We start from the raw sequence: 24,668 nt of genomic DNA on the forward strand, positions 1-24,668 counted from the left end.
GCCTGGTTCATATGAACATGCCCATCTCCAACGAGGACATGACCGTCCACTTCACGTTCACGCTGATGGTCCTCATCCGGACCGCACTGGAGATCAAGCTGGCTCCAGGTGAGCAAGCCAGCCTTGAGGGAGGGCACAAAGCCAGGGCTGTGTGACCACCCCAAGAGCCACCCCAGGCAGCTGTGCAGGGGTGGGAGGAGGGGCCTGTCTGGACTGGATGGAGAACAACTGCCCCTGGTACCTCTGTCAGACTGACCTTGTCCCCCGAAACCATCCTGCACGTTAGTGCTGCAGTGATCCCATTTTCACGTGAGGAAGCTGAGGTGGAGTGAAATTGAATGACTCCAGATTTCCCAGAGTTCTGCAGTGTTGGAGCCAGCGTCATATGAGCCAGTACCCCTTATGGGGTGAATAGTCTGCCCCTTCCCCATAGTGAGCCCAGTTCCCCCATCAGGCCCTCACCAGAGTTACTGGTAGAACGACACAGCCTGAGCCAAATCAAGAAGGAAATGAATCTCCCACTTCTCCTCCCCTCCCCAGCGCATGTGATGACAGCTTCCCCTTTACAGAGAAAATGAGTCACCAGCGGGGCCTTCCCCCCACATGGCCTTCCTCCCTGCATCCATGCCCTTGAGCTCCGCCCTCTCTTGTGTAACAGATGAGGAGAGCCCAGTCCTCCCGCTTGCACACTCTGCCCTGTTTTCATCACCTACCCAAGGATGTCATGACAGAAATTCTGTATTCTATTTCTTGCCCTGTCAACTTTCTCTCTCTGCTGGATTATTTCTATCAATATGTAAATGTGCTGTTATTTTCCCTATTTTTAAAAAGTTTCTCTCTTCCCCCTCCATCGACTTCTCTCTTTTTCTTCTCTCCTTCTTAGCCACAGGAGACACAGGTCTGCATTGTCTCTGATTTCTCCTTTCCTAGTCTGCAGTCCACGTTTCACAGTGCAAAGCTTTGCTGGAACTGCTCTTGTCAAGCTCCGCAGGGACCTCCCCTTCTCAGCCCTTGCCTTAAGGACCTGTCCACAGCCTTTCTGCAGTTGTGACTCCCTTCTGTGTGACACCTCTTTTTCTGGCTTCTCCCAACCTCTGAAGGTCACTGTGTGCCTCAGGCATACATTCTCACCTTTTCCCATGGCTTTCAATGTTGTGAATACCAATTTTGTATTTTTAGTTCAGACCTGCTCCTACACCCCAGGCTTATATACCCCACAAATTATTCACCGTCTGTACTTGGAGGCCCAGTGAGCATCCAGAGTTCACGTGCTGACCCTTCAGTTCCAGATACTCCCCAGATTCCTCCCTGTCTCCATCAGTGGAAACTGCTGTTAGAGTTGCTCATGCCAAAACTTTTGCAGTCATTTTTATGTTCTACTTTTTTTCTTACCCTACTTCTGATCCATATCTGAACCCTTGTAATATCTTCTGACTCCACCTTCAAAATACACTCAGAATATGATCACTTGTCTAACCTTTCCTACTGCCACCTCCTGGTCCAAGTCACTCTTGTTCTTCTTGACTGCATTGTTGCAGTAACCTTCTAACTGGTCTGCTTCTGCCCTTGCCTCTTTCAGTCTACCTTCAACACAACAGCCAGAATGATCACGTTAAAAATCAAACCAGTAAAATTATTAAACCTCTAGCTAGCCTGATCGTGAAAAATAGATAAAAATAACCAATATAAGGAACGAAAGAGGGAATATCACTGTAGATCCTGCTGACATTAAATGGATAACAAGGAAATTTTGTAAACAACTTTATGTCAATAACTTCAGTAACTTAAATGAAATGGAAAAATTCCTTGACACAAACTATGAGGCTCATTCAAAAATAGATAACCTGAAAAAAAAGGAAATAGACAACCTTAGTAATACTGTATATATTAAATAAATTAAATTCATAGTTAAAAATCTTCCAACAAAGAAAATCATGGGCCCGATTTGTTCCGTTGATGAAGTCAACCAAACGTTGAAGCAGGAAATAATTCTATACAAAGTCCTCTAGACAGTAGAAAAAGAGAAGGTGTTTCCCAATTTATTTTACGAGGCCAGCATTACTCTGATACCAAAACTAGACAGAGACATTACAAGCAAAAAAATTACAGACCAACATTCCTCATGAATACGAACAATAAAATTTTCAACACAACTTTAGCAAACTGAACATGGTGATTAAAGTAGGGTTTATCCCAGGAATGAAAAATGCAAGGTGGGTTCGAGTTTAAAAATCAATCAAGGGCTTCCCTGGTGGCGCAGTGGTTGAAAGTCCACCTGCTGATGCAGGGGACATGGGTTCGTGCCCCAGTCCGGGAAGATCCCGCAGGCCGCGGAGCGGCTGGGCCCGTGAGCCATGGCCGCTGAGCCTGAGCGTCTGGAGCCTGTGCTCCGCAACGGGAGAGGCCACAACAGTGAGAGGACCACGTACTGCAAAATAAAATAAAATAAAATAAAAAATCAATCAATATAACAATATATAAAGGAGGAAAAACTATATGATTATCTCAATAGATGCAGAAAAATCTTTGACAAAATTCAACATCCATTTATGATACATAAATTCTATATAAACTAGAAATTAAAGCAAACTTCCTCAATCTGATCAAGGATATCTATGATAAACCTACAGCTAATGACATGCTTAACAAAGAAAGCCTGGCTCCTTTCCCCCTAAGATCAGTAACAAGGCAAGGATGTCTCCTGTCACCATTTTTGTTCAATATCATACTTGAGGTTCTAGCCATTGTAACAAATCAAGAAAAAGAAATAAGAGGTGTACCAATTGGAAATAAATAAATAAAATTGTCTCTATTCATGATTGACATGATTATCTATACAAAGAATCTTAAAGAATCAAATAAAAAGTTAATAAAACCAAAACATCTACAAGCCTAGGAATACCAATGATTGCTGGGAACCACCAGAAGCTAGGAAGAGACAAGAAGCATTCTTCATTAGAGCCTTTCAAGGGATCACAACCTTGTCAATACCTTGATTTTGAGCTTCTGGCCTCCAGAACTGAGACAATATATTTCTGCTGTTTAAAGCTGTAAGAAGAAGTTACTAAAACTAATACCTGAGTATAGCAAGGTCAGTATATGAAAAGCAAATGTATTTCTACAGATTAGCAATTAACAATTGAAATTGAAAAAGTTCCATTAAAATTGCACCAAAAAAATCAAATAACTGGCTAACTCTAAAAATATATATGCTAGAGTGTATGCTGCAAATTTCAGAATATTGACCAAGGAATCTTCCTTAAATAAACCAAGCACTATATCATGTTCATGCATTGGAAGACTCAATATTGTTAGTTCTCCTCATATTGATCGATAGACTCAGTGTTATGCCAATCAAAATCCCAACAGGATTTCTGGGTTGAAATTTATAAACTGATGCTAAAATATACGTAGAAAAGCACACAAACTTGAGTAACAAAAACAATTTTGCAAAAAGAATAAAGTATTTTAGCCATTTAAAGAATGGCAATATTAATATTAATATTAATATTAATATTACTGATGAGAATGCAGAAAACTCGAATTCTCGTTTTCCTAGTGTGGATACAGTGGTACTGCCGCTTTGGAAAACAGTTTCACCATTCTTGATCATGTGGCCCAGGCATCCCACTCCTAAGGGAGATGACATGAAAGCATACACGCACACAAAAACCTATACGCTAAAGTTTGTGGCTTTATTCATAATCGCGCCAAACTGTAAACAACTCAACCATCAGCCAAATGGTGACGGATAATCAAGCTGTGGTGTGTCTGTGCGATGAGACGGTTCTCACTCAGCAACAGAGAAACAGGCTACCAATGTGCTTGACGTGGGTGGGGCTCAGACGCATCGTGCTGGGTGAAAAGTCAGACTTGACAGCATGTTGTGTGAAGCCATTTGTATGACATTCTGAGAAGATGAAACAGTTGAGACAGAAAACACATAGTTGATGCCAGGGCCCTGGGAGAGGGCGAAGGGGTGGACCACAAAGGGTACGGAGGGAGCTTGGCAGGGGTGCCGAGCTCCTGCCTGGATTGTGATGGTGGATCCACGGTCATATGCATTTACCAAAGTTCACAGAGTGGAAGAACTAACAAAGTGAATGTTTATGTACGTAAATCACACTTTAATAAACACGATGTTTAAAAAAAGATGGATCAGAGTACTTTATTCCTCAGCTTGGACCCTCTGCTGCTTCCTGTCTCAGCGGCCCCCACCTGCACATCCTCTCCCTCTGCTCCAGCCTCGCCCTCCTGGCTCCCTGCCCCCCTTCAGGGCCCTGTGAGCCCTTTCCTGACCGTTCTGTCCAAACTGCAGCCCTCCTGATAGTTCCTGTCCCTCCCCTCTTGGTTTTTCCTGTATCCAACTACTGGATTTTTAACTTACTGCTACTTTATTGTAGATTAAAATCATGTAACTCCACATGGGCAGTTTCTTTTGATTTTGTTCCATCACCTAGAACAACACCTAGTGTTCGGTGGGCACTCAGTAACTTTTATGGAATGATTGGTGAATGGTTGGAACACTGCCGTGTCCCTTCCCAATCCCATCGCCACCCACGCCTACACGCCCTTGCACCCTCGCCACTGGGCGGGTCAGCTCCCACACCTCTTTAGACAGGTTCTGGCGGGGAGCTGTGTGACCAGCCTCCAAGGCAGTGTTTCTCCCCCGTGCACCTTTCCTCCAGCATGGGGTCTCTCCCCGCCCACCCCAGCTCTGCCTGTTCCTCCAAGGGGGCTGTGGGATGGCTCCTAACATCTCTTCTCCCTTTCCACCCTTATCCTGCCCCAGCTGGCACAAAGTAGCATCAGTGTGACGCAGAGTTGAGGAAGGGCATTTCCTCTGTGTGGGCCAATTTGCCCCAGAAGACCCTGGATTTACTGGTGCCACCCCATAAACGTAAGTAGGGTGAGAAACTCCCCCTGTCCACCCCTCTTCTGTCGCACCCAGAGGCAGAGCAGGGAGTCCTGGGTGAGGGCAATTGTTGAGTCACCTTAGAGAGGAGAGCTCACGTCCTTGATAGCCCAGAGCACTCGTCTCCAAGGTGGGTGCCAGGGGCTGTGGGAGGAGATGTCTGGGCCGTATTCCATTGGGCAGAGTCACCCACACTCCTAGTGTAGGGAATTCCCTTCAGAAAATCCAGAGAAAAGGTAGGGAGATGCCTACAGTTGGAGCTGGCAGAAGGATGAGGTGTCTGGGGTTAAACTGAGCTGTGCTGTGTTGGGTGGAGCCCAGCGGGGCCTAGGAAAGAGTCAGTGGAGCTCCAGGTGGGCCAAGCCCCACGGTCCTGCCCATGGGTCCAGGAGTCCTCATGGTGGGTGCTGGCTCCTCACCCCAGCTCACCCTGCATGTCCCCTTTCTCTTGTATTCCCTCCCTTGCCTGCCATGCTCTCCAGCCAATGAGATGACAGTGGGGAAAGTGTACGCAGCTCTCATGATATTCGACTTCTATAAACAGAACAAAACCACCAGAGACCAGATTCACCAAGCTCCCGGAGGCCTGTCCCAGGTACCAGGTTCCAGGAGTTCCAGGAAATAACCCCGAGACTCTGCCACCTTCCACTGTTTGGCAGCAGAGGGGACCCAGCCCCTTCTTGAAGAAGGTGCAGTGGGAAAAGGAAGATGAGAGGTTCTTGCGGCCACCTCTCTGGCCCACAGAGTCAGAAACCCCATATAGCCTGTGCTTCCGTTAGTAGGAGGTGCACACAGGCAGGGCCCAAAGAGGTTCAAACCGACTGCCCAGGGTCATGATGTGTCCCACTCATGCCTCTGGCTGGGATAGTTTGGAGGACTTTCTTCCAGAGGTCATCCTTCAAAGATGATGACCACCACACAGCCAAAACCTTTGGTGACCGTGTGTATACTCTCATCTATAAAATTGTCCTATGTCCAGCACTCAGGACATTCACCCCCAGGGTGCGAAGTGTCTGGTGTCCACACTCCAGCCCTGAAATCTCCTCCAAATTCTGCTCAACCTGGGACTCTGGCAGCCTCTACCAATCAATCCAAGTTGATAATGAGATGAAATCTTGTTGCCATTTGTAATCAGATCCAGTCCCCAAATTGTGTAGGAAGGGAAACTGAGGCTCCAACAAATGAAATGACTGTCCTGAAGTCACTTACAGGCCAGACTGGGAATGGGCTTCTAATGGGCAAAGGGCAGGCCCAGGGATCCCCATCCTGCCCTGGGGGTTCCAGGCAGGTGGCCGAGCACCTCGGTGCCCAGGATCCATGGGGCGTCCCCGGCCTCAGAGACCCTCCTCCTGGCGCCCCTTCTGCAGATGGGCCCCGGGTCCCTGTTCCACCCTCTGAAGGCCACGCTGGAGCAGACGCAGCCGGCCGTGCTCCGCAGAGCCTGGGTTTTCCTTCGGCAGAAGAGCTCCGCCTCCCTCAGCAATGGCGGGGCAGTTGTGAGTACCACCGGGCAGGGCGTGGGGCCTTGGCGGGAGGAGGGCAGAGGTCCCCCCAGGGCTCCCGTGGGCAGTGCCCCAGGACAGGGAGCCCTCGGGTCTCACCGCCACCCAGCCACACCCACCTCCACCCAGACACTTCGCGGTGGGTCCAGCTGGTCCAGTCTGCCGCCGGAGCCGGTTGTGTGGTGCGTCTGAGGCTAATTCCTGTAACAGTAGACAGGTGCTCTGACGGCACTGGGGTCACCTGATTTAGACAGTCTGTTATTCCATCCCATGCCTCCCACTGTGGGAGCCTGTTTCTCTCTCAGGTGAGGGCTCCCCCCTGCTTCCTCGCTGGCCTTCGGTGCCTGCAGACCATTAAGAAGGTATCTGTTTCCACCTCAGCTTCTCACCGCTTTTTGTTAATGGCCTGTTCATGTTCTCATCTTCCTTTAAGACACTTTCCCTCTCAGATCTCCATTTTGATATTGATGTCTGTTTTGTAGACAAATTAGCAAGGTCTTTCCCTATCACGTAACTCTTGGTAACAACCCCAAAACCAAGTGATCCAGAATAGGCATCCCTGTGGCACTCTGAGGGGTGGTAGCTGGTGCCAGGCTGAGCCGCACTGGAGGGCAGGACCCTCTCAGCCACCTCCCCCAGTTAGAGGGGCGTGTCTCACATCTGCTAACATCCCGTTGGCCAAAGCAACTCATTGGTTGAGCCCAAAGCAGGAACGTGCGCTCTGTCTCACCGGCAGGGGCTGAGGGTGGGCCTCACAACCACTTGCGATCCTGGAGAACCACAAGGCCAGGCAGCAAGCATGGCTAGGGCTCCCGGTTTCTTTCTCTCCTGTGCATGTTCTGGACACTCTTTTTGAAGCCTGGTTTTGGGTCATGGACTGTGGATCAGATAGCTGCCATACTTGGGCAGCCAGCCCTAAGTGCTTTGGCAGTGCTTTGGGCCTGGGCCTGGGCCCGGGCCAGCTCCTGTGGGACCGGTGGGCCCAGGACAGCATATTCTCACCTCCTGTGTCCGGGCTTGTTGTGTGGGGAGGCCGGAGAACAGCCCGAGGGGAAGGGTTAGGGTGCAGGCGTTCAGGCCTCTCTTTGTGCCCCATTGGCCAAAGCAAGTCACCTCCCTAGCCCGAGCTCATGGGACAGGAGTTGACACTGTGACGGCACAAGTCCAGAGGTGGAGAGGCCACAGGACACCGGGAGAACCTAAGCACAACTGGTAACGCTCCCGTGCGAAAACCGCACTCTTGAGTGCGTGCAGGCCCTGAGGGCTGGCCTCCCGGCGCCTGGGAGCCCCCGTGTTCCCACACTCTCCTTTCTCCATGCTGATTATGATCCCATTTGTGCATTTAAAGTTAAACAGTGGATTCTGAGTGTCCATGTGTGTGTTGGAGGAGATGGAGTGGGGAGGTGTCTTTGTGGACTGATCTGAGCCGGGCTTTTGGTTCAGGAAAATGAACGTCGCTTATTTCCAGGGTTATAATTTCTACACAAATCAGTTACCACCCTTTTTTGTTGCATGTGAGAGAGGGCCCAATCTACTGGGGCCAGGCAGTGGGGGCATTTACTGAGCCTTCTGATGGCTGGTGTAAGTGCCCACCCGGCCTCGGCATGATGTGACCTCAGAGGTGACCAGGCCTTGGGGTCAACATCCGTCCTCCTGGCCATGCTTCCTCTCAGGGTCAGCCTTTCCTGAGGCTAGAGCAGCTCCAGACAGCACAGTGCAGGGGAGATGCTTGCAACTTGAGAAGATGAAGGATGTTCTCAGAAACCCCAGTGATGGTGGGTCTGGTCATCAGCGTGGCCAGCTTAGGCCATCCGGCTTCACCTCTGAGCTCAGTGTGATTGTTGCCACTCAACCTGGGTGATGGAGAATGTATGTGATGCCTCATTGTACACGAGAACGAGCAGAAACACAGGCAAATGCTGGGCTGTTTTGGTGCCCCTTGGGTGACACGATAACAAAGACAAACACTGACAAGGAGAGGGCAGGCGGTTAGGTTGCGTGTGGTGGGGAAGGCGTCCAAAAGTGGTCTCACCAAAGGTGACACTTGTGCCTAGACCTCAGGGCAGGAAGGCCTCCGTGGCTGGGGTCAGGGGGGCTGGTGAGTAGCCGTGGGCCATCAGGGCTGATGGAGCAGCCGCGCAGGCTGGGTGCCTCACCCGTGTGCATGTGTGTGGCCTTGTCCCACCGCACATGTGAGCCCCTGTCTAGGCCAGATGTCCCCAGACTAGGGTCCCCTCTATGCCCATCAACTCTGAGTGGGCACGACCATTGCTGTACCTCAACTGGAGAGTGGCCACATTCAAGGGGCCTCCTTCCTCTGGGCTCCTTCTAGCCCAGAACAGGGTCGGGGTGGAGGTTTCTGGCAGGTGGGAGCCAGGTTCTGTGGCCCATGGACCTCCAGGCCCACAGGACAATCCTCTCTCCTCCACACACATACCCGAGAGGGTGGCATCAAGGCACTCAGAGGACCCAGGAGGTGCCCTGCGCGGTGACGACGCCCCTGGGGCGTGGCCACTGCACGGAGATCCCAGTGGTGCAGACAGGAAAACCGGTGAGGGCTCCCAGGGCTGGGGGCCGAGTGGGGGGTGGGGTGAGAGTGGGAGGGTGAGGGCGAGAGCAGGATTGGGGGAGGCTGGCATGGGAGAGAAGGTGAAAGTGGGATGGGGGAGGGTGTGACTGGGGGGCTGCTGTCCCCCCAGGCTGTGGTTGTCCAGATGCAGAGCATGGCCCTGAGAGGCTCTGACGGGGAGCCCCAACCCGGGCTGGAGAGCCAGGGCCTAGCGGCCTCCATGCCCTGCCTGGCAGCGGAGACTCAGGTGGGTGGTCTGGGAGGGTTGGGGTCATGGGAGGGGGGTTTGGGGTGAGGAGACTTGGCATGGGGGAGCTTGTGTCCCACACACGGGCTTTGCTGGGGTGGAGCCTCCCTGAATGCACTGTAGCCTGGACACCACCGGCCCTGTTTGGAACCCTCAGAACACGATGCTGGCCTCGAGAGGTGTGGCCAGGCCAGGAAGAGTCCCCACTGCCTCGTGTCACTGACCCAGCCCTTCCCTGTTTCTGGGACACGCCTCTCCCATTCCAGCTCTTCACTCCCCCAGAAATCACACACAGGGCCTCCTCAAGCCACCCTTTTCCCTCATGTCCTCTCGGAGGCCCTGGGGGTGACCCTGCTCCCTCTCTGGACACTGGACGTTCTTTCTCTGGGACTCGCTTGACCACCTGGCAGGAAGCCCCTGGCCAGGGGGCTGCAGCACTCTTTCCCAGGCTCAGCCCCTGGGTTGAGCATTCCTCTTCCAACCCCTCACTCCCCCGTCTCTGCCCACTGCGCCTGGTGCCCTCCTGGCCTGGCCACGTCTCTTCGGTGCCATGCTGGCGCCTCTTCTCCCTCCTTGACGCTTGAGCCCGAGCAGTGGCTCTGGGTGAGCCCATTTCCGTGGGTTGTGCTTTCAGCCCTGGGGGAGCAGCCTCACGGTGCTGGATGGACGGAAGGGCTGGCACAGTGGTCTCACCATGGCTGCCAGGGCAGCTCTGGGCCCCACCCAGGATCCTTCCAGCCAGGCCAATAGCCTCCCTCTTCCTGGCACCCTCCCTGTCCTGTAGGGATGCTGAGGCCAAGAGGCCTCCTGGGCCCTGCCCGGCCTGGGAGAGACAGACAGGCACACAAACAGCATTTTGTGCAAAGAGTGCTTCTGAAGAAGCGGTGGGTCTCGGGTGGGCAAGAGCAGTCCAGGGAGAGGGAAGGGCTTGGTGGTCCCTGAACCCCAGCCCCGCAGTGGGCCTCCCCAGGGACCCTGCCAGACCGCAGGCAAGGCCCTCCGGGGTGCCATGCTCCCTCCTGCCCCCCAGCTCCCTGGGGCACAGCCTCCCTAGTCTGGGGAGATGCCCCAACTTCAGGGATAGAGTCCCAGGCCCATTCTTCCCCATGGGACGAGTCCTGTGGTCTGCCCAGCCCCCGTGTCATGGTGGCTTCCCCACCGCCCTGGGCCTCCCTGGACCCCACTCTTCAGGCCGTGCGCCCACCCGTGTCCCCGCCTGCAGCCGACCCCAGACGCCAGCCCCATGAAGCGCTCCATCTCCACTCTGGCGCCCCAGCGCCCCACCCCCGTGGCTCGTCTCTGCAACGCCGCCCTGGACCACGCTCCGGCCAGCCAGGCCGCCCCCCACCATCACCACCGCTGCTATCGCCGCAGGGATAGCAAGCTGAGGTCCCTGGAGAAGGGGCCCAGCCTGTCCACAGACACAGATGGCAGTGCGTGTGAGAGGTCTGTCGAGGGGCGGTGGCTCGAGTTGGGGGTTCAAGAGCACATGGGAACCCTCTTCCTTTCTGCACCTCACAACCCCACAGCCAGCCCTGAGCCTGAGACCAGGCAGGAGCACCCCCCAGCTCTTCCCTGGGACCCTCTGCTGGCCCTGGGGGGCCAGGCCGGGGTGGGGTCTGTCTCGCTGCCGGCTTGGCTGTGCTGACTTCTCCTCTCCCCCGCGCCAGCACCTAACAGCGCCGCGGGGCCAGGGCCGCCCCCGGGGGGACGGGCCAGCAGGCTGCCGGTGGGAGCGCAGGAGCGGGGCCGGTCCCAGGAGCGAAGGCAGCCCTCCTCCTCCTCCGAGAAGCAGCACTTCTACTCCTGCGACCTCTTTGGGGGCCGTGAGCCTCCACAGCCCCAGCTCCCCCCCTCAGCAGTCACCCCCGCCGTCGCCAGCCGCTGGGCAGGAGCCAGGACCCCCGAGACAGGTACGTGGGCCTCAGGACACCGCCTCGCCTGCGCTCGCTGGGGTCCGGGAGGTAGCCCCTTCCCGTCCTTGTTCCTAGGCCCAAGCCTGCGCTCCTTGCTTCCCGGGCCCGTCCGTCCCGCCGGGCGGAGCCCTGGCCCTCCCGCTGTCCAATCCCTTCTTTGCTTTCCTTCTGACAGAGGTGGGCTGGGCTGTGGTCTCCTGGTCCCTGGCCCTGTGCCTATCCCTTGCTGTCACCACCATCCCCAGACTGCCATCCCACCCTCCTGGGGCCGCCCCGGGTCCATCCCAGCTGCCCGCCCCCGCCCCCCGCCGTAGCTCTCCCTGTGCTGTGCTCTGTTCTCCCTGTCCTTTGACTGGGGTTTGCTGTGTTCCCGTTTCCTGCAAGGCAGTGCTTCAGCGAACGGGAGCCCCCTGCTGCCAACATCTGGTGCTAGCACCCGTGGCCGCAGCGGGCGGAGGCAGCTGCCCCAGACTCTGCTGACGTCCCAGCATCGCCTATAAGACGGCCAACTCCTCGGCCGTCCACTTTGCTGGGGCTTATACCAGCCTCCCTGCCTTCTCCCCAGGCCGGCTTAGCCGTGGCCTTTCAGAACACAACGCGCTGCTCCAGAGAGACCCCCCTCAGCCAGGCCCTGGCCCCCAGCACTCGGATTGGCTCCGACCCGTACCTGGGGCGGCGTCTGGACAGCGAGGCTGCTGCCCACACCCAGCCTGAGGACACTACCTTCGAGGAGGCCGTGGCCACCAACTCGGGCCGCTTCTCCCGGACTTCCTATGTGTCCTCCCTGACCTCCCAGTCCCACCCCCTCCGCCGGGTGCCCAACGGCTACCACTGCACTCTGGGGCTCAGCTCTGGCGGGGGCGGCCGGGGCGGCACAGCTACCACCACCCCGACCAAGACCACTGGTGCTAGCCGCACCGCGACCGGCGGGCGCGTCCCAGGTGATGAGTTTTATCATCCGCGCTGGGCTCCGGGGGCGCTCGGGCGCTGAGGCGGGGGCAGCAGCCCCGGGAGGAGAGCCTCGCCCCTGTGTCTCCTCCCTCACGCTGGGTGGAGCGGTTTGTAGAGGGATGTGGCTCCCCCTCTACCTCTCTCGCGCTGCCTCCCTGGGTCTCACAGCTCAGAGCCTACACAGGACGCGGCTGTGTGTGCTGAGCGGCACTGAGTGAAGGACCCACAACCGAGGTGTGTGCTGGGAACGTTTTGCAGGAGGTCTGAATCTTGTGCGGATCATCCTTCATCCAAACGTGTGGTGCAGAGGAGCGGGCGAGACCTCAGGACAGAGTCGGTGGTAAACTGAACAGGTCTCGTCAGCCCCCGCACACCAACAATCCGGTGGCGCCCTTCGTACCTAAAATGGCAAATAGGCACTAGAAACACACGCCGATGCTCTGTCCTCTCCCAGACACAGTCAGCCCTGACAGGGACCAAATCTGGACAACGTTCTTGCTGTTGGTTTTGATTTTTATTCACGACACCCTTCACTCGTTTGTTGACTCTATATACTTGATCAGAAAATAAAAATAAAAAGAACAGAATAACGGGGAAGGGAATGTTAACATGACTGTAAAACATCAAACCTATAGGAGGATCTCAGCCTCTCAGGATGCGTGTTCTCGGCTTGCTCGAGGAGATGCTCTGTGTCCAGTCCAGGCGGCCAACCAGACCACCCCGGCTCCCGTGGCTCTCGACCAAGTGCCTGACCTCCTAGCCCCTCGCGCAGGCTCCCGGGGGCGGGATGGGAGACCTGTGTGAACTGCGAGTGGGCTTTGTGGAAACTATTCCAAACAGCAACTGAGTAGAAAGCGGATGTAATTGAGAACATGCAGAAAACATCCAGTAGGTCCGTCGTAGTTGGAATGAAGAGGCCGTTTGCCCTTTTTCCTCGAACCAGTAGAGGCTGCAGGGCATGTGTAGCATGGCCCGCGTGGGCCGGTCAGTCTTTCTACACCCGATTCTCAGGGACGGGGTGCCTGAGAGGCAGGGTGCAATCTCTGTAGTTGTGCAAATTTCTTTTCACAGAAGACTCATCAGGGAGAGGCTGGGGGGAAGTGGGGGAGATTGGATGGGGTGGGGGCAGGAGGAGTGCCTGCATCTGAGTAGGTGAGGGCAGCTGGGAACCAAATGGAAATGAGGCCGGAGTTCGGAGGAAGGAGCAGCTCAGCTGCAGCTGCTGAGCTGGGCATCTGAGCCCACACTCTTTCTGGCACAAGAGGTGGGAAAGCAGGCAGCCAAACAAAGTGTTGCTTCAAGGCCACATTCAAAAGAGAAAGACCACTGTTAGGATGTGGTGCATAAAACACTTTGTTTTGTGAACAAAAGGAGCATTTAGATGAGTAGATTCTGGTGTGTCCTCCATATTTTGAAATGTGAGATGATCTCTTTGCTGGATCATTTGAATGTTCCCATTGGCTTTTACCCCATGATTCTCCTAAAGAAACTTGGAGTGTGATGTGTGTGTGTGCGTGTCTGTGTGTCCCCATAAGTGGATGCCGTTAACCCATAGGGCTATGCAACAAGACACACGTTTAATATTAGAAATAAAACACACAAGACCGCCACCTGTTCTAGGGTTTGAGCATGATTGTGACCAAACCATTTTATAGAATTTCCTTACTCGAAGGCAAAACACTCTGAAACTTTAAAATAACAGAGTATTTTACTCAAATAAGATATAATTAAAATCGGAATCTTGGACTGTGCATGTCATCCCTGGCTCCTGTTGCAGAGCAGAAGGATGTGTATTTTGGTACTGATGTTTTGTCTCTGGTCCCCCAGCCCATATTATTTTGAGTGTATTCATTCTGTGCAGAACCACAACTGCTTCCCCAGGCCATGTTGGGCAGAGAATCCACTTTTCCGGACCCACACAGCCATGCTGGCTTGTCTGGATTCTTCTAGACACTGGAATTGGTGAAAATTACAGAGAACGGGGGATATACTGTCTTGTTTTCCCGACTCTGCGTTTTTGTTTCTGTACTGTCTCTTCTCAGCTGTCACGTTTCCCTCAAAATCTCACAGTGAGTTGCCAGATTTGAAGTGCATCAACCAGTTGTCTGCATCTGGAACCAGTCAAGCAGTGGCTGTAGTCTGAATAAGTTATGTGTGCATGTAAAATATATACATATGTACATATATTCAAGTATGTGCATGACATGTATATCTTCATACTTTTTGATAAAATGTATTCATTTGTTAATTTTTAATTATATTTGATATAAATCAAGGGTTTGTTGCAAAACTTTATATTTAAGAACAGTGTTTAAAAAAAACAAAAACAAAAAGGGAAGTCGCAACTATGCAACACAACTGGGACTTGCTTTAAAAAAAAATTCTGTGATTGACTAGTTTGCTGCCTGAGTAATATTTATCAGCCAAACTTTGGATTCTGCTATTGTTTCTACAATGACATTTTGTATGAAGCAAAGTCCTTGGATTAAAATAAAACTTAGCAAAACATCAAAAACAAAACCCCACCATGCTGCTGGGTGATATATGCAAGGGGTGCGGATCCAGGCGGATGAGCCATCTCTGTGGGTATGGGGCACGGGGGCAGAGTGCACAGGGCTCAGAAGAAGGTGAGAACCTCTTCAACTTGCTCTGCGACTGATAGGATGCAAGGGTGGATTAGACCCAGCTTCATGGTGAGGATCAGGGTAGGCTTGTGGCTGGAGGAGCCAGGATAAGGACTCACGGGGGATGTGGTTGTGTTTTAGGGTTAGGAATATAGTTTGGGAGTTGAGCAGGCATTGGCTGAGGTTTGGGGTGGCTGTGTTGGGTGGGTTAGTGGTTAGAGGTTAGAGTTAGGTTTGGGGTTGAGGTTGGGGTGTAAGTTAGAGTTGGGGTTAGGAATTAGAGGTTAGGGTTAGGTTACAGGCAAAGGATTTGTCTATATAACCACTAACAGTGTAGGATTATGTGGGTATAATAAGTAAGGTTTTGTTTAGTTTACTGTACATTAGAGTTCATTTAGAAAAGGCATAATTGAACAGGCTTAGGTTTCAGACAACAATGAAAATTGTGGTTCTAATTACACTGGGAAAAGGGATTGGAGTAGGGTTCAAATTTTTAGTCTGTTCTGATATGGGCCTATATTTGGATTAGGGTTAAGGGTGGTGTAGGATCATGGTCAGGCTCAGAGGTTAGGGTTAGGGAGTAGAGTAAGGTTCAGAGTTAGAGGGTCAGGAGTAAGGATAGAAATTCAGGCTCAGGGCTCAGGGTTAGAATGTAGGGTCAGGGTCAGGGATAGAGGATCAGGGACAGAATTAAAGGGTACATTAAGAGGATGAGGGGCTTCCCTGGTGGCGCAGTGGATAGAACTCTGTGCTTCCAGTGCAGGGAGCCTGGGTCTGATCTCTGGTCAGGGCCCTAGATCCCACATTCATGCCGCAACTAAGAGTTCGCATGCCACAACTAGGGACCCCGCATACCACAACTAAGGAGTTGGCAAGCTGCAACTAAGGAGCCCACAAGCCATGACTAAGGAGCCCTGGAGCCACATCTTAGGAGCCTGCCTGCTGCAAACTCAGACCAGGTGCAACCAAATAATAATAATAAAAAAAAGAGGATGAGGTTTTGAGGGATTAGAGTTAAAGGATGCAGGCTAGAGGGTCAGGGTTAGAGGGTTAGGTTAGATGGTCTGAGTCAGGGTCAGAGTAAGGGTTAGGAGTTTACAGGTCAAGGTTGAGTATCTAGGGGCTAGGGGTTAGGAGTATTAGGGTTTCGGTTTACAGATGAGGAGGTTAGGGTTAGGGAGTTAACAGTAGAGATTTGGGCATTAGGGTTAGTGGGTTAGTGTTAAGCATAACTGGCCCATGACCCCCCTAACCCCACACCTCTGAGTCCTCTAGGATGGACAGGACTTGCCCTGGGTCACTCATGAGTGTGGGCTTCACCTGGACCGCTGGTTATCTACCTCCCATCCTGGAACCTAATAGCAGAAGAATGAAATGTCTGCTCTGGTCACTGACTGTTTCAGATCCAACTCAACCTCAGTCAACAGTTGTTAGGGCCTCAGAAGTCCACAGGGTTTCCTCCTACCATCTGAACTGGAAAGAGTAGTGCTGGCCCCACTTGGCCTGGGCAGCCCTGGTCCAGCACAGGCCTGACTGAGGTCATTCCATGGTCATGTTATGAATTTATACAGAACTTGGTGCAGCGACCTTCCAGCCCCCAGGTGCTGCCTCCTGAGGGCTGGTGAGGCCCTCCTGGGACTGCAGGCATCCTTTGTCCCATCTGAGTGGACATCAATAGACATCAAGTCTCAGGACAGCCCTTGACCTCTGACCATCCAGGCAGTCATCTGTGGTCCTCCAGCTCAGGCCAGTCTGGTCCCTGTCAAGCCTCTGTGGCCAATTACTGAGTTGACCATGCTTCTGGGCAATTGAACAGCTACCTGGGCAGCACAGACAGCCCTTTGGGATGTTTCAGTTACTAACATCCATGTGGTTGAGAAAAGGGCCTCCCCCTCACAGGCTCATAGCCTGCCAAGAGAGGTAATAACCATCTAAATATTTGAGTGTGTCCCTGACACAACAACCATACAGCAGACCATGGCCTTGCAATCCTTTGGGCTTCCAGCTGTAACAAACTTTTGATTTTCATACTCATTAAGTGTCAAAGATACGGGAGCAACTGGGCCACCCAATGGACAGTTGCACACTGAGGCTGCATGGTCTTGGAGAGCCATGTGCACCCATGTGGGCTCTGAAAGCTGTCAATTATGGATTCTATGATATGGAATAATCCTTGAGCCTTCCACTGCTTCATTGAGCAAGAATTTCCTAACCACCATAGCATTTAGTCTCTGCTCTTTGTAAAAGAGGGAGGAGACTGGATAAATGAGCAATATTGTTCTTGGGGGATGGGTGAGTAATGTGGCCAGGGGGCAGGTGTGACTCCTGGGCTCCCACCACCAGAGACATCAATGAGGGCTGTGCCTTTTGCAAGAGGAAGAGGTTCTTGCTGTTGTGGGAGCAAGAGCACTGGGTGGGTGGCTGCAGCTCCTGACCCTAAATCAACCACTTCCTTTCTTGGCCTTCAGACCCCACAGCTGTGCAGTGGGCTGTCAGTGATGTGGAATCTGCCGCTTTCCCCAAGCCAGCTTCTGTTCTCATGCCAAAGTCCAGAACCTCAGCTTTCCTTTGGGAACTTCTTACCTGTTTCCAGTCCAAACAGTTCCAGAGGGCTGATGCTACATTCCATCCACCTTGAAGATGAGCATACGATCCACATCTAGCCAATCCCATGTTCCATCCTATGGGTGCTCTGATGGGTTCAAGGACAATGCTATGACCCAAACCAGCCCAATGACGTTTATTTTATTTTATTTTTTGTCCATGCTGTGCACGCGGGATTTTAGTTCCCCGACCAAGGATCGAACCTGTGCCCCCTACATTGGGAGTGCAGATTCTTAACCACTGGACCACCAGGGAAGTCCCATCCCCTCATTTTCAAAACTGCTATGGATTTAAAGCACACAAGATGATTGTGGTATGAGTGGCCTTTTCAGTATGACTTCTTTGACTTAGAATGTTTTCAATGTTTATCCATGTTGTAACATGTATTATCAGTGCTTCATTCATTTTTAAAATTGTGGTTAAAAATACATAACATGGGGATGGGGGGCAAGTGGAGGGAACGGCCCAGATGCACATCATTCACGGACCCTCTGGACTGGAGGGACTCGTGACAGCCGGAGCCCAGAAATCCGGGGATGGATAAGACACAGCGTCCCCTCCAATTCCTGTAAGCACCCCTTGCTCCATCCTGCGCCCAAATACCTCAGCTAGGCCCTCTCCCCACTCTACACTCCAAACTCAGCCGGGACAGACCTCTGCAGCCGCAGCTCCCCACCCTGCAGGAGCAGCTCAGAGGTCCTGTCCCCCTTTCCTCTGAGGGCCTCTTTTGGGTGTCCACAAAAGTATTTGATCGCTCAGGACAAAGCTGGTAGAGGACAGCGGGATGGCTGAGCCGGGCGCGCCGCGCTTCCTCCTGACCTTCGACTTTGACGAGACTATCGTGGACGAAAACAGCGACGACTCCGTCGTGCGCGCGCCGCGGCGGGCCAGCGGCTGCCTGAGAACCTGCGTGCCACCTAGCGCGAGGGCTTCTACAACGAGTACAGGCAGCGTGTCTTCCAGTACCTGGGCGAGTAGGGCGTGCGGCCGCGGGACCTGCGCGCCATCTACGAGGCCATCCCCCTGTCGTCCGGCATGGACGAGCTGCTGCAGTTTGTGGCCTAGCAGGGGGCCTGCTTTGAGGTTATTCTCATCTCAGACGCCAACACCTTTGACATGGAGAGTGCGCTGCGCGCCGCCGGCCACCACGGCCTGTTCCGCCGCATCTTCAGCAACCCGTCGGCGCCCGACCCTTGGGGGCTGCTGGCGCTGCGGCCCTTCCACGCGCACAGCTGCGCTCGCTGCCCCGACAACATGTGCAAGCACAAGGTGCTCAGCGACTACCTGCGCGAGCGGGCCCACGACGGCGTGCACTTCGAGCGACTTTTCTACGGGAGCGACGGCGCCAACGACTTCTGCCCCATGGGGCTGCTGGCAGGCGGCGACGTGGCCTTCCCGCGCTGCCGCTACCCCATGCACCGCCTTATGCAGGAGGCGCAGAAGGCCGAGACCAGCTCCTTCCGCGCCAGGGTGGTGCCCTGGGAAACCTCCACCGAAGTGCGCCTACACCTGCAGCAGGTGCTGAGGACGTGCTGAGGACGTGGCCTGCCCGGGCCCGGGCGGGGTGGGGGTGGGGCGGTGGGGGTCGGGAAAGAGAAAGCTAATTTTATTACTCCCTTTCCCTTTCGTTTTGGTATATCCCTCCGGGATTTCCCGGAATCCCAGGTTGGTCCATTTGGGGACTGGAGGAGGGAGTTGGGAGCTATCCCCATCTGTGCAGTTAACCCAGCTCGGCTGCCTCCCTCAGTTCCACTGCAAGCGAATTCCGGAGTCTGGCCCCACCAGGGTGGCACGCATATCTGAGCAGGCAGCAGTGTTTCCAAAAAACTTGTCCTCCCAGCTGGGAGGACGGGGTTTCCTGTCAGGGTAGAGAAGGAACATGTCCCGCCGCGTTGCGGTTAACTGTTGCCTTGGGCTGCATGGCCTCCTTCCTCCAGTCTTCTGTCCAGGGGACCCAGGCCCTAGAATGTCCCACCCCCGACCTCCCCTGCACCGGACTCCCCGCGGAGAGAGGTGGCGCTCCTTGCCGACGGTCCCAGGTCTAGATCTTGCTTTACCTGCTGTGACCCTACACTACACTCCTTGCCCACAACCCCCACCCTGTCAGCATCCCCACAGGAAAAAAAGCTGGAGGGAACAGTCGCCTGCTGCTGGTGGAAAGAGGTAGCACACTGTCCCGGGGCTCGTGTCTGGCCAGCCAGGGACCTCACAGAGCCCGAAGAGAAGATGTCTCCTTGCACCCCTGCCTCGTCTATGCAGCAAGAAACCAGGGACTTAACCGAAGTCCTCCCACTGACTGGGCCCTCTGAGTCCCCCTCCTCCCGTATGGAACAGAAAGCCATGATGCTTTAAAGCAGAGCCAGTGGAAACCCAAGGCCCACCTCCCTCTTTTGGTGTTTCAGAGCTGTAAAGGAGGTGAAGGCGCAGAGGTGTGCAAGAACTCTCACGCTGCAGTCTGAGGGATGAGGGCGAGGTGATCTCTGTTCTCAGGGAGCCCCACTTAAGTGAGGGAGCTGGTCCCCACTCTTGGAGGAGTGCCCAGCTTGGGGAACCAAGACTGAATACTTAACAAAGCAGGCAACAGGCAAAAGAGCAGGGTGAATCCCACCTTCGCAGAGGGGCACAGGGGTCTAGTGTGGAGGGCTCCATGAGCACCGAGGAGATGGGAGATACTGCTGCTTAGGGCAGGCAGAGGAGGCTCAATTAGCAGGAGCCGTAAAGTTGGTTGCCTTTCAGTCCCTCGGCCCGCTAGCCTTGCAGGGCAATCATCAGGAGGTCATCAGAATTTTATTCAAAGTTGGCACTTGCAGCTGGAGACCCTGTCTTGCATGGCGTAAGGGTCCCTTGTGGATAAGGTCACCAAACTCCTTGGCTTCCAGTTCTTTCCTGTCTCCAGCAGGCCTCTGGGTACCTCCTCTGTCTTTACCAGGACCCATTCCCACTGCAATGGGGGGAAGGAACAGACACAGCTCACAGCCCAGGAGGTGTGCAGGACTGGTCCAGTCTTGACTGGAGCAGGCTTTGGTGTGGCAGTCAAGAGGCTCACTCAAGGCGGTGCTTGGGTCAGCATCCCAGAGATCCCAGGCTGTCAGCAGCTGGGCTGCACATAGTTCCCGGGGAAGAATCCAGACCCCTCTGAGCCAATGCCCTCACACCAGCCATCAGAGTAGCGGCGGGTGATGCAGATAATGGTGCCCTCAGAGAAGGAGAGTTCGTTGTACTTCTGGCGGGTGTATGGGTTCAGTGTCACCACTGCAGGGCGGGAGGAGAGGGGTGCCATGAGATGTGCCTCCTGCCCCACCACAGGGATGCTTGTGCCCACGTACTGGACTCTAGGGGGCAATGTGGAGAGTGGGGCAGGAGATGCCTTCTTCAAAGCCCCAGGACTCCTCCCCAGCTGAGCTAATATTCAGTATCAGGCCAGCTGCTTCCCTCCTCTGTGGCGGTGTGGTGGGGTGGAATAAAAGGCTCCACAAGTGTGACACAGGCCATCCCCTCCACTCCAAGAAACTTCAGTGTTTGAGAGCAGGGCTTTCAGCCCCCGTTCACCCTGGTCCTCCCACAATGTCTCTAGCAGGTGCTGGAGGTATTGCTCAGTAGGTGCTCTAGTAGGTGCTCAGTAAATACAGTAACATTGAACAGTGTAGACTTGGCCGAGTGAGCCTTGGGCAAGTCACTTAGTTTAACCTCTCAGGCTCAGCTTCATCTGCTAAATGGGAGTGTGAAGATCCTAGGAGGTTAAGTAAAAGTGAGAAAATGGATGAAAAGCTTTGACTCTGGGGTCTGGTATAAAGCAGTGGCTAAATTATGTTAACCCCCCCCCTCCGCATATAACATAACATTTACCATTTAAATCATTTTGAGCATACAGTTCTATGGCATTAACTACATTCACGTTGTTGTACAAATATTCTCAGCATCCACCTCCAGAACTTATTCATTTTCCCTATGGGAAATTCTGTATCAATTTCTCTAAATTTTTGCCAACACTTGTTATTTTTAGCTTTCTTGATTATAGGACTTTTAGTGTGTGGAGGGGTATGGCGTTGTGGTATTAACTTGCATTTCATCATGACTAATGATGACTAACATCTTTTCATGTGCTTGTTGACCATTTGTATGTCTTATTTGGAGAAGGGTCTTTTCAAGTCCTTTTTCCATTTAAAACATTGGGTTGTTTGCCGAGTCCCGCCAAGCGCTCCTCCTGGCGACGTTGGTGTCGGTGAGCCCAGCCTGGAGCGGTCTCCGCGCCGCAGGGGCCCGCGCCCCGGGGCATCGCTAGCGGCCTCTCAGGGGCGCCGCTTCCTTTCTCGAGCTCGTAGGAGAGGAGACGCCCGGCCCCCGGCGCCCGGGCTCGGAGCGCCGAGATCGTGCTGTGCCGCGCGGACGTGGCGCCGCAGGGGCGGGTTTTGTTCGGCATTGGCTGCGGCGGTCTGCGCGCCTCTCCCGGAAGTGGGCGTCCCGGCCAGAATGCACCTGGCGCGGGGCGTCCTCGGGGCTCTTCGCCGTCGGCGCCGCGAGAGCCGGCGGGGGTCTAAGGAGCCAGCGCGCGGCGGCTGGGAACGACCCGTCCCGTGGGTCCCTGGCACCCCAGTGGCATTCGAGCGCGGAGCGGAGGGCCGCGGACCACAGGTAAGGGGACAGGGGTTGGTGGGGGTGGGTGGAGGAAGGAACGACGAATTACACCAGAGCTGTTCGGTACAGTCGCGGAGCTCCCTAACTTGGCGGCAGCAGGAAGGGCTCGCCTTTGGAGTAAAGGCTTTGAGGACGAGCCCGAGCCTACCCACTCCCGTTTTACAGAACATCTGCAGGTGTAAAGCTCCCTCGTGCGCGGTTTTCCTAAGCAGCCAAGTGCCCCTCCCCCGCGATGTCTCTGCAAGCAGAACCTGAGAGGGGCCGGGTGCCTCGAGAGACTCGCCCTTGGCCCATGGGAAGTCCAAGGGATTTATCCTGCATGGTGATTTCACCTGCTGGGACCCCCCCCCCGCCCCCCGCCACCCCGCCAACCCCCACTCTGGCCAGCTGGCCCAGCCCTGGTTACTGCACTTCTCCAGCCCAGGCCGGCCCTTGGCCACCTGCTGGGATGGGAAAGGGAAGGGTGTCAGAATTTCACCTTAGAAACTTGCCAGGGGGTGTGGATTTAAACACATAGTGGTCACTCTGGCAGAAGAGAAGGGAGGAGGGCACCTTGTTGCCCTTTCTTGTGGAATCGGTGGCGCTTCCGCTGAGAGGGACCTCTCCAGTGTTTGGTGTATTGGAACTGAATAATTAGAACTTGTACAATTTTCAAATTATGTGGTACTTGAATTTAAAAGCAAAACCCCTAGAACCTCTAAGTGTTTTAAAATTGAGGTCTAAAAATTGAAGGTCTGTTTTGCTTCCACTATGACATTATATTAAGAAATGTGCATATATTGAGAAGAGAGTCAGAAAAGGGAAGCAAACAAAAATCTCACTGCGGAGGCCATGGGAGTTAAGTTGTAAATGCTGCTGGCTTTCAGTAGCCTGCAGCCATTCTCTTCCTGTAGCTGATGGGATACAAAACTCTACTGGATTGTTCTTTGCACGGGATAGTCTTGTTTTGCAGAAATTCAGCTCAGAGCCATCTTTTGATGTATAAGAATTTCCCAGATTAGGCCCCCAGGCAGATCCTGGAGGGCCAGGGGGATTCCTTGCTTCATTATACCTGTCTGTTGGAGTGGAAAACAGCAATGACATAGGTTGCTTTAAATCTGCTTTTTGGTCTATCATCCAGAGCTTAGAGTAGCTACTTCCTCTCTCCCTCAATAGGGTTGTATTCCTGGAATGAATTATAGTCAGATGACCTTGTTTTTACAGGTGAGGGTCAGGGTCAGGGTCAGGGGTCGGGGGTCGGGGGCTGGGGTTAGGGTTAGGGTTTACGTTTAGAGTTAGGGTGGGAGTTAGGGGTTAGGAGTTAGGGTTAGGGTTAGGGGTAAGGGGTTAGGGGTGAAGGGTTTAGGGTTAGGGTTAGGGTAAGGTTTAGGATACGGCCACGGGTTAGGGTATGGGTACGGGTTAGGGTACGGGTTGGGGTACGCTTTAGGGTTAGGGTATGTATTAAACCTCTCCCACTCTCCAGATATCACTTAGCATGTAAAGGAATATTATTTGGGGTCCAGCTATGGAGAAGACTTTAGACACTAGGATAAGACAAAGAACACACACATTATGAATAAATCACATCAGGATTTTGTTTTTGACCTGTACTTTAAAACACTAGTGCTTAGGAAATCTAATGGAGGCAGAAGCAGTAAAGGGTAGTTTTATGGGAATAACATCACAGATTTTGTGTAGAATACACAGATTTTGACTGGTTATAAAGTCAAGTAGGAATGCTTTTGTTCTGAAGATATAAACCCTCTTCTAAATTGAGCTGTTATTGGAAGTTAGAAATTTTTTGTTGCTGTTGTATTGCTTTGTGTTTTCATGATTTTTCTGCTTGCATCTCCCTTGTGAAACCTTTGATTTGGGGAAGAGTGCCATTACTGGAAATGAGTTTACGGAATTATTCTCAAAAACAGAAGGAAATGGTTCTCACCTAAATATTAAGAAATGATCTCTATACTGGTGTACTAACAGAATTATGATTCAGGGATAATTCTATGAAATGTAATTAAACACAGTATATATTTTTTTCTTTTAAATTTCCATTGTTACTTTTTTTTTTTAACATCTTTATTGGAGTATAATTGCTTTACAATGGTGTGTTAGTTTCTGCTTTATAACAAAGTGAATCAGTTATACATATACATATATCCCCATATCTCTTCCCTCTTGCGTCTCCCTCCCTCCCACCCTCCCTATCCCACCCCTCTAGGTGGTCACAAAGCACCAAGCTGATCTCTCTGTGTTATGCGGCTGCTTCCCACTAGCTATCTATTTTATATTTGGTAGTGTATATATGTCCATGCCACTCTCTCACTTTCTCCCAGCTTACCCTTCCGCCTCCCTGTATCCTCAAGTCCATGCTCTAGTAGGTCTGTGTCTTTATTCCCGTCTTGCCCCTAGGTTCTTCATGTCCACTTTTTTTTTTTTTTTTTTTTAGATTCCATATATATAGCATAATGTTTTTTTTTTTTGATAGGTATACCTGGATTTAATTCTCACTTCTACCGCTTGGTAGCTGGATAGCCTTAGGCAAGTTTCATACCTCCCTGAAATTCACTTAATTCAGTCTGTAAAATGGCATAATAACTTATTATAGCATCCTTTTAGGAATTTTAAATCAGTTCTTGAAATAAAAGTACACAATATATAGACAAGTGTGGATTCCTCAATAGGTGTTTGACCTTTCATTTCTCCAGTATCCCACCCGCATC

The 24,668-nt window shown here is 52.7% G+C and overlaps 1 pseudogene; it reads left to right on the top strand.

Annotated features, from left to right (window-relative positions):
- The first annotated feature begins 18,079 nt into the window (after nucleotides 1-18,079).
- LOC113633291 (phosphoethanolamine/phosphocholine phosphatase-like) lies at nucleotides 18,080-18,864 on the top strand (annotated as a pseudogene).
- The last annotated feature ends 5,804 nt before the right edge of the window (nucleotides 18,865-24,668 follow it).

Source organism: Aethalodelphis obliquidens, unplaced genomic scaffold (genome assembly GCF_003676395.1).
Source record: "Aethalodelphis obliquidens isolate GAN/ISIS:26980383/991018 unplaced genomic scaffold, ASM367639v1 scaffold39, whole genome shotgun sequence".
NCBI lineage: Eukaryota > Metazoa > Chordata > Mammalia > Artiodactyla > Delphinidae > Aethalodelphis > Aethalodelphis obliquidens.